The sequence below is a fragment of the Anser brachyrhynchus genome, assembly GCF_964034855.1.
Source record: "Anser brachyrhynchus genome assembly, chromosome: 1".
Lineage (NCBI taxonomy): Eukaryota > Metazoa > Chordata > Aves > Anseriformes > Anatidae > Anser > Anser brachyrhynchus.
The window spans coordinates 128,756,061-128,770,623 of NC_137694.1; the positions used below are offsets into that span (position 1 = coordinate 128,756,061).

The window sequence follows — 14,563 nt, forward strand, 5'->3', positions numbered from 1 at the left end:
CAGTCCTGTGTCTTTGCGTTTCAAGGTCAAAGACAGCTGCATGCTGACTAATCTTCTCCCAGAGTTCAGTAATGAGTAGTCATTTCTGTTTCTCCATAATCATTTTTAACAAACTTGTTTTCCCTCACCCCTTTGGCTGTTATATGCCAAAATAAATTTACTGAACACAGCAAGAATACAGTCAAGTCCAGAAGCAGCTTTAAACTCATAGCTTTCACAATCATGCTTACTTCACTAGTGTGTTGCTTCATTAAAACTCCTCCTTCTGCAAATGCACTGAGATTTTGAAACATCTCTTTCAGTGAGTTTTGTTACCATCATTTTCTACCTTTATGTGAAAAATCATGTGTTGTTTTATGTTTGTTTGTTTGTTTGTTTTTCCATCAGCAAATATTTGGTAACATTTTTTTTATTTGTGTGTTGCATACTTGTATCAAAATATTTCAAAAATTTTTCTGAAACTTTTTAGAGTAAAGATGCTAATACCCCAAATGATGAGAGAGACATCAGTTTTGATTTCTTGCACTGATTAGCCTTATGTAGTATCAGGTAAGGAGCATACAGATTCAATCTCAATCTCAATTACCTACATAAAAAATATTTACAAGATCCACACAAAAATTCACAGTATCACAGTATCACAGATTTCTAGGTTGGAAGAGACCTCAAGATCATCGAGTCCAACCTCCGACCTAACACTAAGTACTCCACTAAACCATATCGCTAAGCTCTACATCTAAACGTCTTTTAAAGACCTCCAGGGATGGTGACTCCACCACCTCCCTGGGCAGCCCATTCCAATGCTTAATAACCCTTTCGGTAAAGAAGTACTTCCTAACATCCAACCTAAAACTCCCCTGTCGCAACTTTCGCCCATTCCCCCTCGTCCTGTCACCAGGCACGTAGGAGAACAGACCAACCCCCACCTCTTTACAGCCTCCTTTAAGGTAACTGTAGAGAGCGATAAGGTCGCCCCTGAGCCTCCTCTTCTCCAGGCTGAACAAGCCCAGCTCCCTCAGCCGCTCCTCGTAAGACTTGTCCTCCAGACCCCTCACCAGCTTGGTCGCCCTTCTCTGGACTCTCTCGAGCACGTCCATGTCCTTCCTGTAGCGAGGGGCCCAAAACTGAACACAGTACTCGAGGTGCGGCCTCACCAGAGCCGAGTACAGGGGCACAATCACTTCCCTAGACCTGCTGGCCACACTGCTTCTTATGCAGGCCAGGATGCTGTTGGCCTTCTTGGCCACCTGGGCACACTGCTGGCTCATATTCAGCCGACTATCAACCAATACTCCCAGGTCCCTCTCGGCCAGGCAGCTTTCCAGCCACTCATCTCCCAGCCTGTAGCTCTGCTTGGGGTTGTTGCGCCCCAGGTGCAGGACCCGGCACTTGGCCTTGTTGAACTTCATGCAGTTGACCTCAGCCCATCGCTCCAGCCTATCCAGATCCTCCTGCAGAGCCTTCCTGCCCTCGAGCAGATCGACACACGCACTTAGCTTGGTGTCACCTGCAAACGTACTGAGGGTGCACTGGACGCCCTCATCCAGATCATCGATAAAGATATTAAAGAGGACCGGCCCCAGTACCGAGCCCTGGGGGACACCACTAGTGACCAGCCTCCAACCAGATTTGACTCCATTCACCACAACTCTCTGAGCCCGGCTATCCAGCCAGTTTCTAACCCAGCGAAGTGTACGCCAGTCCAAGCCCCGAGCAGCCAGTTTCTTGAGGAGAATGTTGTGGGGAACTGTGTCAAAAGCCTTACTGAGGTCAAGGTAAACCACATCCATAGCCTTTCCCTCATCCACCAAGCGCGTCACTTGGTCATAGAAGGAGATCAGGTTCGTCAAGCAGGACCTGCCTTTCATAAACCCATGCTGACTGGGCCTGATCGCCTGCTTGCCCTGCAAGTGCCGCGTGATGACCCTCAAGATAATCTGCTCCATGAGCTTTCCTGGCACTGAGGTCAAACTGACAGGCCTATAGTTCCGCGGGTCTGCCCTCCGGCCCTTCTTATAGATGGGCGTCACATTGGCTAGCCGCCAGTCAACTGGGACCTCCCCCGATAGCCAGGACTGCCGATAAATGATGGTATTAATATCAATTAGTAATAATTAGTAATAATTAGTAATTCTACTAAGGTGAATTGATTTTAGGTATAGTATAGAATGATATCTGCAGGTAATCATTAGCTGACAACGTCTGATTCATCTCTTTGGAATTGCTACCTAAAGTTCCTATATTTTCCAATGGTCTAGTGCTTACTAACCAAAAGCCCACTTTTCATTCTGTTACTCAGTGTCCCAGAAAATTACTTCTCAATTTTGTGATTTAGCTGCTTAACCTCAAATGATTATTTTTTTTTTCACTTTCTAGTTGATTAGTAGAGATAGTCCAAAGTAATGCTACACACACTCTGTTAAGTATTTTGTTGCCACTTCTTTTGATGATTCTTTGAGTTGGAAAATCTGATATTTTAAGCTGCCTTTATAACAAGACTGATGCATACACCTCTCATGACTCCTTTCTAAACTCATCAGCATACTGTAAGAGGGTCAAATATAGATGCCATAAACTTACCCTTAGCAACACGCATGCAATACTCTAAAAGCAAATATTTTTCACCCACAAAACTGGGTTGTGTAAGAACAATTTACACTTGCCAAGATGAGTTCTACAGCTGGGCTTTATCCCTGTGTAAACACAGCATCCGGCTAACTAGCTTTCCTCCACTCATTTCAACTGCAGCACGGTCTACTCCCACTCTCTTGCCTGCCCATTACAGAATGGTAAAGGATAATTACTTTTTTATTATTATTAAAAAGAAGGAACATGTCATATAACAGAAAATTAATTATAAGATCCATTTCTTTTAATAAAATTACTTTCAAAAGCACTTACCACACTCACCTCATCTTATCTACATGTCCTATTGTCAGTATTCATACTGTTATTGGTCTAATTTAAATAGTAAATTTTGTAGAGCAGAAATTTTTCTTCTTGTGTATCTGTGAATAAGTATCACATACTTCTGCTACTCTGTGGGCTTGCTTGTGCTTGGCTACCACAAGCAGCTGAAGAGAGAAGGATAAAAGACCAGTCTGCTATCACGCATCTCACAGACTCCTGTGTGAAATGCTTTGCATTTGGGTTTTCCTGACATAGTTCAAGCTCCTAAATGAAAGGAGAGACCTGGCAAATTACCATTCAGCTGAAGGGAATACTCTATGCCGTTTAGTGAGATATCATAGTTTTTAAAGTTTCCTTGTGTAATCAGGTTATTTTGTGAGACATCATTCCAAGTGATGTTTACATGAGAGCTGACAGAGTATATGTCCCTTCAGTCCCACCAAAACCAAACTATATTTTCCAGATATCAGTGATCACAGAGCTATTATATTTACATAATGTTTTTATAAAAAATTAAAAATAAATAAGATATAGCCATGATTTAAATTCTAAAAATGAAATATCAGAGAAACTGTTTCATCTTGTATGCAGCATGGGCCATATGCTTATCAGTGCGGGTTTCCTTATTGCTTTCACAGTAACTGTGCTGACTGTTGTGCTCATATAAGGGTTTTATCATACATTTACAGAGTCCTGCTTGACTGCACAGGGGACACAGAAACAAAAGATTCCACGAGGTACTTAAATCTCAGTTTCCCAAAAATGACTTGAAGAATTTCTTGAATATCTCAGAAGTCACAGTCACATCCTCAAGTGGCAGGTTGTAGAGCCTGGATGACCAAGCAAGCATGACACCATTCCTGCTGGCCTCGACATTTTGATGGGTACCTGAATCTCCAAGTCCCTGGAAGGCAGAATATACAGAAAAACAGTCTTCTACAACTTCTCTTTCAGTTCTTCCTATGTGGAGATTTCTAGAATTTGCCTTGCAATGAAAAATGTCAATCTTCTTGACATATCATGAAGGAGTGGTGTGGGGGTTCATTTTTTTTTGCCTTCCCAATGATTTCCAAGGTAAACAGTCAATCAATAATTCCCTTGGAAATTAAAATCCATTTTTCAGCCAATTCTATCTCTAAATTCTTATATGACTTTCAAAAAAGGGGTTTATCTTAGTAAGACAGCAATTTTCTTTTGAAAACTAACTGTAATCGACAGAACCCATTCAGTTAGCCACCTCTCTGATACCAACAAATTAACATAACAGAGTATGTGAAAGAAGAAAACATGGTAGAGCAATATTTTCCCTCCCATTTTTGTGCTTCCTAAAGCATTTGAGGTAAAATATCTATTAATCTTTAAAAAACATTGAATTTAATTACCCTGACTAACATTAGCTTGTACCAAATGTTACAGATATGTTTTCCTTCATACAGTACAGAATGTTCTTCTAACTTTAAGCTTGTGTAACTAAACTTCAGTCCTTTGAGAATTTCCTAGCTAAATTCTACTGTCAATTGGCATGAAAGAAGCTTCTCTGCAGTTAGCCTGTCACCTCATTCACTTTTCTTCACCCAAATAAGTGTATGAAATGCAGTAGTTTGATGTTTCTTTTTTAAAGTCCAACACCAGCACAGAATAATTTGTACCAGTGTCCATGAGAACATTACAGATTTTACTAAAAATTTCACAAAATGTGCTCTTCCTGACTAACAGTTCTGAATCTGACTTGCCTTACATTTGCAGGTGATCTTGGTTGGTTGTGGAAGTGCTGCAGAATACAATATTTATGTTGTGATAATATTTTGGGGGGTTAAGCCATAGGCAACTTGAGCTATCACCTAGGGTAACAGGTTGAAGAAGGTGAAAAATATTCATAATTGGTGCTGCTTTACTTCCAATAGAGCTCCAGAAATCCAGACTGGATGCAGCTTCTGTTACCAAGGGATGACCGTTGGTAGCTGACCCCTGGATGGCAAGTAGTCCCAAAGAGGTGTTTGGTAACAAGGACATCAGAAACAGCAGTCTCCGTCCTGACCTTCCTATTCCTCTGTCAACAGTGGCAAAATGAGCCTCATTTCCCAGGGCCCTCCTGGCTCATTCCCATTCCTTCAAGTCCCCAGTGTAAATCAGGCTGGGCTGCAAAGCAAAAATGACAGCTGTTTCCTGACAGAAAAAAGTAGAACAAAATGTTTTCTACCGTTTAAGCTCTCAGTCAAAAAGAATATATATATATATACATACACACTTATCTATAACACTTTAAAATTATTATTGCAAGGGTGTAAGAGAAAGAAAAGTCAAAGCACATTTGAACCCAGCAGTTTCAGACTATAGGGAAAAAAAAAAAGGAATAAAAAGGAATAAAGCAGTTTGCACAGCTAAACACAAAGCTGCAAATCATTAAACATTGTTGAAGCGGAGACACAGGCACCATGGAATGGATAATGACTGTTGTTGCTCTGTATAATCTTGATGCTATGGTACCAAGTTCAAGTGGAATTCTGAGGCTGTCCTATGGAGTATTGACACATTTTCTTCTTAAAGAACATGGAAGTCCTTTTATTCCAGTAGTGAGATATGGAATACAAAATGTTAATGAAGTCCCTGGTTCATTAAACTTATGTTTGATCCAGTCTGAATTATGATTATTGTGTAAAAACCATTGAAATCCACAAAAGAGAAACAAATTCAAATATTGTCGCTAGATCCTTCTCCACAGTGAGAAGTGACCACTGACAGTCTTTACAAATATAACCCACCTTGCCTAAAAGTCTAAAATTCTTTATTCCTAATTTTCTGGGCATTTTTCTATTTGCTAATGTATATCTATTAGCTTTTTCTTAGCCATAAACTTCCTTGCCCACTCAGTGAAGCAATGCAGTTTTACAGTGTTTCTATCTTCCATTTTGTATTTGTTTCTTTTTAATGGACTCAATGGACCATCTCTTAATTGCAGCTCAGATCTGTTGATTATGCCTCATACACACTCTGAAAATAATACTAAACTCTGTCTCAGCACTGGTGGATTCAGGCACACAAACAGCTTGAAAAAGAGACAGTAAAGGGAGAAGACTCCCTTTCTCAAAAATGCCATGGTAATCTGCCAAGAACTATTATAGGTACAAATAAACCCGAAAGAAAAATAAATACGGCTATAAACGGTAGAAAAGATTAAGATTCAAACTTATTCATGCAAAATGCATGACAGCCAAAAAGAAGAGGGAAAAGCACTCTCTGCATTAGAATAAAGAGGTGTCCGTTCATGTACGAATGAGAAATCTTTGTTCAAACAACAAGCACTCACCACAACTACATGCTGTCTCCAGGAGGATACAGTAGAACCAAATACAGAGAAGGATGCAGAGAAAGGAAACACCACTTAAAGCAGAAACAGCATCTGTGCAAGAAAATAATAAATAAGCCAGAAGTGTGCAGCCTGGAAGAACAAAACTGAAGGAGGATATGATAGAGGTCTATAAAATCACAATTCAAAATGTGGAGGCATCAAATGAAATGTCCAGAGGACAGGTTCAAGGTTAAGTATGTAGTTTCTCATATGATATGTAATTCAACTTCAGAACTCATTGTTCCTGGATATTATGTACAGGAAAGTTTACATGATTTCAAGAAAATGTTAGACACATTTTTGGAAGGAAAAAAGAAGTCCACAGAGGGTTACTAGGCATGAAAAGACACTCTAGCTCTAGAAGTCACTAAGTCATGGCTGTCTGGAAGCTCAGCAGGCATACCCAGGAGTATATGGTTGTCTTTTGCCCTTTCTCTGTTTTCCTCTGGTCACCGTTACAGACAGAATATTGGGCTAGTTGAGCCTCTGCTCTGAATCAGTAAGGCCATTCTTGCACTGTAATGACTTCACGCACTAAACATTAAACTGAACTAAATGTTCATCTTGTCTGTAGTTTAGACCTGAATTAGCTCTTATATTCTACAGGTTTTATCATTGTGTACCTATCATAATATTGCTTTAACAGTATTTCCACATTATATTGATAACAAATAAATATTCAGTATTGTGTTTTGGGAAGAGAAAGACCTAGCTGCAAAATTCAATATAGACATCATCTAGCATTTAAAAATTTAAATCCACTAGTGGAACAAATAAGATCCTGTGATTTCTAAAAATACACTTAGCTTTGTTGGTGGATTAGCAACCGGAAGGTTTTCACATGTTGAGGAGACAGATTTCAGAGATGAATTAATTGGCATGTAGGAAAAAGAGAAGACGGTAAGCACCAGCCATAGCTAGGGTAAAGGACACAGGCAAGTGTCAGAAATGTTGTACCATTACCACAGCCATATTAAGGATTCTGGAAGTCATAAGCACAGTTCCACAAATGGGCAGCTCCCAACCATACACGAATCTGCCTCCAAAAAGAGACTTCACATCACTTTCTCAGTGAGCAAGACCAGCAAAACACTGCACAACAGCAGATAACTGCATAAGCATGATACCTTCAGATGCATATTCACTATTTTTCCAAAATTCAGGCAACTTGAGCAGCTCAGCGTCCAAGCAGTAGATGACTGAAGATGGTCTTGGGATAAAAAAAAAAGTGATGTTCCATATGCTTATCACACAGATATCACATACAATACCATACAGCATAAGATATTAGGCAATGCTTTCAGTGGCTTATTGATACAGGGAGTTCTTTCAGGCTGGGAAACTGAGGCCCCTGCCTTAAGTACAAATAAGTATATAAGCTTTATGATATACACACATCCATACACACAAGCACAATGTACTATCAGTACAATGTCTCTGACTGTTCAGCATAATGTCAAGTAACTGACAAAGTCTGATTGCAGTTTGCACAAATAAACAAGGAAGAAAATAATGAAGAAAAACAAAACAAAACAAAAAACAACTTCCCACTCTGCACAGAGGTCTGTTAGTTTATGAAAGTACAGTTATTTCCTAAAAGTATTAGAGGGGGAGGAACATGAAAAAAATGGAAAAATTTAAAATAACTGGGAGAATCTGAAATAATGGTGCAGAATTAGAGAAAATCTGAAATCTAGCATTTATGAAAGTTAGAAGAATGAAGAATAAATAATAACAACAGAAATATGGAAAAATAACATTAAAATGATCAGTGGGTGTTAAAAATATGCAACAGAAAAGAAAGAACATCCATCATTCTCTCCTCACCCAAAAGACAGTAAAATCATTATTTTACCAAACATCTTGAAATATTTAGCTTCTCACTGCTACATCTTTGTTTGTTTTCACATCTACGTAAAAATATAAATGAATTTCAACAAAACGTCATGGTTTAAATGACCACAGTAACTTGATCACCATTAACACTTTCTGCTGTTGATACCATTCAGTTACAGGTGGCCTACTTCTAATTTCTTAGATGAAATGCAACTTCTCCGAGTTGCCAGGCACAGGCTGCACAGCAGCATAGTACTTCATTAGGCTTTAAAATGTACATTAGAAAGGCCCAGCACAATTTTCAGAAGAAACTATCAGTCTCTAATGCATGAAAGGACACAGTTAGCAGAGCTACTTTCTGATGTGTTTTCTACCTCTCCAGGAAATTCACTATTATTTTGAAAATTTTGCCAAGATCCTTTCATAAACTGCCAAAACCTCACTGAGATTTCAATTCCTGTGAGCTGCCACAAACTAGTCAAACTCTTTTCTTCCCGCTAATGAAAATAAAATTGGAGTAGGCCACATCCCCACTTTTAGGGCAAGTTCCTGATGGTAGCAAATATGCCACAAAGAGTCATTGGGTTTCCCCTCATGGCTTTGTCCCATACCTCAAGCATTTCTCACCTGCCTGCACACTGTGGAACCAGGGTCCCCAGGAGCCTCAGTGCCCAATGTGAGCTCTGTTGAGACCTCATCCAGTGTGTCAGATTCTCCTGCTTCAGTGCTTAGGGAACTCTATGCTAAATGAACCAGCCACACACATCTCCTCAACGCAGCGCCACTGTTATAGGAGCCCGTAGTCACACACATGCAGTTTGCAATAAATATGTGGAGAGCACGCAGAGTGGCCTTTTCATATAAAGGCGTAAACTGACTGGTAACTGATTTATTCAATGTTTAAATTAACTAAATAAAAACAAGCCCTGCACTCTGACAAAGGCAATACCAGAGACAGTGAGCTAAAGATCACTAATGGCAGATTGTCGTTAACCAACCTACCTGACCCTCCTCACACTTGCTGTAAAATTTTCCTCTGTCCTGTTTATGCTTCATCCTATGGGCTTCATCACTATAATGTGTTTCTTATTTTTCAGACAAAACAGTGGAAGCGTCAAAAGAAAGCCAAGAAAGCTTTTACAAAAACTCAGCAGTGTTTAGCAGTGCTGTCTTTATTCCTAATGGCCTTCAGTGCCTACAATGAACAACAATAATGTGCTTTAAATTATCACATGAATGAAAGAAGTGCCTCCACTTACCAAAATAAATAGCTGTTTCAATACTATAGGCTTTTAAGATTGGGGAAATCAAGTAATCAAGTATTCTTTTTTTTTTTTTTTTTTTTTTTGGTTTCTAAAGAAACCAACCCTTCCCTTCGTTGCTGGGATCAATCATTCAAAATTATACCCTTATCATAGGGCCCACTTACAACGGGACCTCAGCCTGATTTGTTAACCCGGTGTGTCCAGCTGTTGAGGTGGGGTACACTTTGTCCCATACAGACCTTTCCAGTAGTCAGGTACAAACAGAAGGTGGTTATGGTACAACCAGGAACCTTTTCTCATAGGAACGTCCTGTGACAGGTAAGCTGGCCCCAGGGACAAGTAAAACAGTCTGATTAGTGTTGTCACTAAGAGAACAGTCTTTAGAAAGGGAATCACTGGTGGCCAGTTGTGATTGAGTAGGTGATTTGCATCATCAGGCTTGCCATGGTAGAGAGAGTATTAAGGAAAACCAGTTGCTAAAGGCTAATGGTGTTTTAAATTTAGGTCGAATGCCAATTTGCTCTGCCTCTGCCCCGTCCAGGTGTAAATTTACTGAGGAGGCTGAAGAGTCTTTAGCCCTCTCCTTGTGAACACGGTTTAGAGAACATGGTACAAAAGCTGTCACTGGCCACAGCTGCTGCACTTCACCCAGACAGCAGCTGGCCACTTCCACCCTTGTCCCATCCACCCAGCTGCTGTCATTAATACAATTTCAGTTGCTGCTACCCACTGCTATTTAAGCCTAAGGTCCAAGGGTGACGTTTAATGCAGGCAAGAATTAATGCTCTCACAGCCTACCACAAGCAAATAATGAGTCCCTGTGTTAATTTTTCTACTTTGTGGAATAGCAAGGAGTTTGGGGGAGGGTCAGCTGTTTAACATACCAAAGGATCTATGTTCCCATTTCTTCTCTAGGAAAGAATTTGACTAGCATGCCATGGAACAGACAGGGAACTTGAGGTATGTCATGCAAATTTATGCAGAGCCAACTTAAAAGAATAGAAACAGAATTTCTATATATATATGTATGCCAATTACACCGTATGATTCCATTTTTATTTCATCTTCTGTGTTGCTCTCCCTTCAGTTGCCTGCTTATCATTTCACACAAACACATATGGGGGACCACACCTTCCACTTGCTCAAACAACAAAAAAAAAAAGCTATTTTAAAGAATCCGTCAGCAACTATTCATTCAAAAACTGTTTAGAACACTCATCTGAGGTTGCTAGGTGACTAACTATGTATTCACCTATCTCCTTATTAGCATAAGCAGAGAATTTAGCAAGCATTTACAGTAAAGGACACTGCTGATTTGAATATTGTCCACTCAAAGTGTGTCAAGGCTGCAAAAATTGGGCTGCTAACTTGCTCGTACTTTCAGGAAACTTTATCCTCCTCAGTTGCAGGGAAATACAAGTGTCAATTAGATAGAAGCTCCATCACAGTTCTGAAAATGTTTTTTCATTATCCTGATTTGAAGTCTAAATATTTGGTTGTAAGTGACACTGCTTAAATGAGAAGTGTCAGTTAATAACTTTCAGTTGCAAATGCTTTTTCTTTTCTTTCTTTTTCTTTTCTAGGCAAATGCATTGCTGTTGCCCATACTCTGATCATGGAAGCATGAATGAATGTGAATGACTGATAACCTGCAGGAACGCAGCGGTGTTGCATGTCACAGACCCATATCTAAAGCACTCAGACCTCTCCTAGGGGGACCCATTAAGAGTGCAGTGCTGTATATGATCTTACTGGACTCTCAGTCTAGCAATGACTTAAAACCTTAAAGGTTGGACAGGTGTGCCACACATTTCATGACCTCATAAAATCCACTCAATTTGGTGTTTAGTTATCTTAATAAATAGCAAACATTCACAGGTGTTTTATTACACTTTTATGAGGTTTGTATTCAAGGCTGCAAGGTTCTACAAAAATACAGACAATCTGAGGATGGCTCACTTAATACTTAGAACAGACAGGCGAGAAAATGAGCAAAAAGTAATGGAATTGTACAGCAGGAGAGTAATCAGTCATCCAAAACTCTCACTGCGCCCAGTACAGATTGAAATCACATACTTAACTCTTTAACACCAATAACTATGCCCTGAGCTGCGTTCCTTTTCCACAGTAAAATGTGCACCAAGGTGTTGTACAAGTTACATAGCAGTATTTATCTACCCTTCTTTCTTCTAGGCCTGTGCTATGCTAGCTCTGTACTGAAATTCCAAAGAAAACAGTGTGCAAAACAAATACAAAAAGCAAATACAAAGAAAACAATATTGTATGCAGACCAACTGGGTACATTCACACCACAGGTATTTGTTGCTGGAATAAAAAGAGTTTGAAAAAGAACAACCCACATACCACCCAAGCCATTGCTTTCCATGTAAGGACCCTACAAAGCTCACACAAATTCAAGGACAGATTATGTGTTTCCAGCTGAATACAGGTCAGGTGCAGTAGGTGTACCAGGGAGGAAAGGAGAAAGGGAGAACAGCTGTTCTTGCTCCCTCTGCACGGAGAATGCAATAACTGACTCCACTTTTGGAGGCTAACTGCCAACCTAGGGACAGCAGGGTGAAAAGAGATGTTGGCTTCCCTATCATTTGCCCAGGCGAGTACAAGTGTATCAGCTTCGGGTTGTTCCCATGGACCCTTGGGCTACATTTAGAGACATTCTTCAAGTGTGGGCATTGGAAAGTGACTCATCAGAAAAGACATCAAAAAAAAAAAACAACAACCCAAACCATAAATATTAGTCACCCTTTTCTTCTTTCAAAAACGTACTCCCTCACTTCAAACCCTTCCTAAAAGTAGGGTTTAAAATGACATATATGGTTACTCTATGGATCATGCTTCCAATTCCACATAAGCTATGTAATTTGTTCTTGAGCTCTTTTGCAATCTCTGGTTTGACAAATAGATTCATCAAATAATCCATCTTCTTCCCTGTTGTGTTCCTTCTCTTTCTTGTAGATTTCTGTGATGGTTCTCCATTTCTCTTTTAAAATTATGCCATTCGGAATTCCAAGTATTTGATTGTTTGAGCCTTCTAAAATTAAAGTGAGTTAAGTTAGGTTTGGTTTGATTTTCTTTGGTTTTGTTGTCAGAAACATCCCAGATTCCACATCTCCTAAGAGAGAATATTATTGGTCTCAGTGCATAGGCTGGCTGAAACAGAAAACTGAGCACAGAAAACCAAGCAAGATGTCAAAATGCTTAGCCTGAAAGAAATACAGCAGCATCAACCATTGATTTTCATGTGTCATATCTTCCTGTTCACTGACATATTCTGATTAAAGTCTTACAAGCATAAACCCAGAATGACTTCATTGACTCTGGCAGAATAACTTCAAATTTACACAGTTGAAATCAAGATCTCACCCCAATCCTCCAAGCATAGAAAATAACTCAATATATAGCTTTCCCTAAATAGAAATAGAGTTTTTGAGCACAAAACCAAAAAAAAAAAAGCCACCAACAAACAAACAAAAAAACTCCAGAAAGTACACTTCGGAGCCAGTATCCACCATTGTACAGTTCTTTTTCCATACTGTCAGGAATGTGTTTGTGCCTTCTTGTTGGCTGCACTAACTCATGCTATTATTTTACATAGCTACATTTCTTTTTTTTTGTTTTCGTTCATGCCAACAAGACCATGAGTAGGTGTCATATAAGATAAATCTCACTAATTTTAAAAAAGAAAAGCTAGTGAACAGGAGGTGATAAATGCTGTGCTGCCTACTCAGGTTCTGTCACATAAGATGTCACTTCTTCATTTTAATTATATTTTCTGCCAACTCACAAAAGCAAGCAATTTGTTCTGCATGTGATCCTACCTCTTCTATGGAATGTTTCTGCATAGCGAATTGCAAAATGCATCTATTTGTTTCTGTCCCAGAAATTTCTCATATTCACTTTTATGGCTGCTTCCTGATGTTCTATAGAAACTGTCTCTTCAGGAAATGTTAATATATAAATAACAGCTTGTTCACTGCAAAATGACTCAGGCTATCTGCACATGAAATTCATTTTTTCAACCATTAATGAAATATATACAGAACCTAAAAAATAATCCACGATTTTAGATACAGTTTTGCTAATGTACACTCATGGCTAGCTAGTGTTGTTGAAATGTTCTACTTGGTTAAAAAATACAAAGCTAAAAAAGTCTGGGATCTAGAATGCAATAACATCAAATCCTCATCTGTTTGCATGACAGGCAAGAATTCTTGCCATCCTAGAGGATGAACTGAAATGCTCTTGTAGCAATACCAGCTGTCAGATTGGCTGCTGACATGGGCAGATGCTACGGGAAGGGTTACCTCTAGCAGAACCGGGCTGATCAATGCATGTCACTGAAATAGCATCACATACAGACAGAACACAGAAACCATGTTAAAATCCCACACTTCCTCAAAATAAAATTAACTTTGCAAGTGTGAACATTGAAAAAAAAAAAAGAAAAAAAAAGAGAGAGAAAAAAATAGGAGAAAACCGTGCTAAAATAAATGAAATCAAAGCCTGAAGAACATGAACCAGAGCTCAAGCATAACATCTATGTCCTGGAAGAGTTTTAACACAAGGCTCACACTGAATTTAGTCCTCCTCTGACTGAAGGTGGTAGAACCATGGCTATGATTAATTTTATTTAAAGTAAGACATCTCAAAATTTTTGTTTCAATTTGAGATCAAGAAACAATGACAGGAATTTTTTATAATTACCCCCATCAAACTGGAAATCATAAACAGGGATGAGGAAATGAATTGTAGGGTAGAGCCTACTCTAATGAGGAGTAGAAAAAGAAAGAACAGCACAGAAAGATCCAGGTAGCTTTATCACACAGATGGAGGCAATCATATAGCTAGGTTATAAAGGATATGACTTCAGATCCAAGATTGGGAAGTTCAGCTAAATCAAAAACAGTCAGATCACAGTCTGAATGCAAAATTACGTTTCTAAAGCAATCAGTGATGTGATTTTTATGCTCTGTTAAGTCAGATGGGTAATATTTCTGATTCTGTTAAACCTTGAAGAAAGGAATAACATACTGCCTTTTCACTGAACTATTTATTTTTCATTAATCACGATAGTCTTACGCAAAAGGACCTCATTAATGTATATAAATATCTGAGGGGAGGGTGTCAAGACGATGGAGCCGGTCTCTTTTCAGTTGTGCCCAGTGACAGGACGAGACGCAAC

General features: G+C 39.2%; 1 long non-coding RNA gene across 1 annotated transcript; it reads right to left on the bottom strand.

Annotated features, from left to right (window-relative positions):
* Positions 1 to 2,136: 2,136 nt before the first annotated feature.
* On the bottom strand, positions 2,137 to 7,471 carry LOC308187952. Its single transcript, XR_013945027.1, has 3 exons — positions 7,387 to 7,471; positions 6,218 to 6,310; positions 2,137 to 5,049 (listed from the first exon to the last, which is right to left on the bottom strand). It is a non-coding gene; the product is annotated as an uncharacterized lncRNA (long non-coding RNA).
* Between the last annotated feature and the right edge of the window lie 7,092 nt (positions 7,472 to 14,563).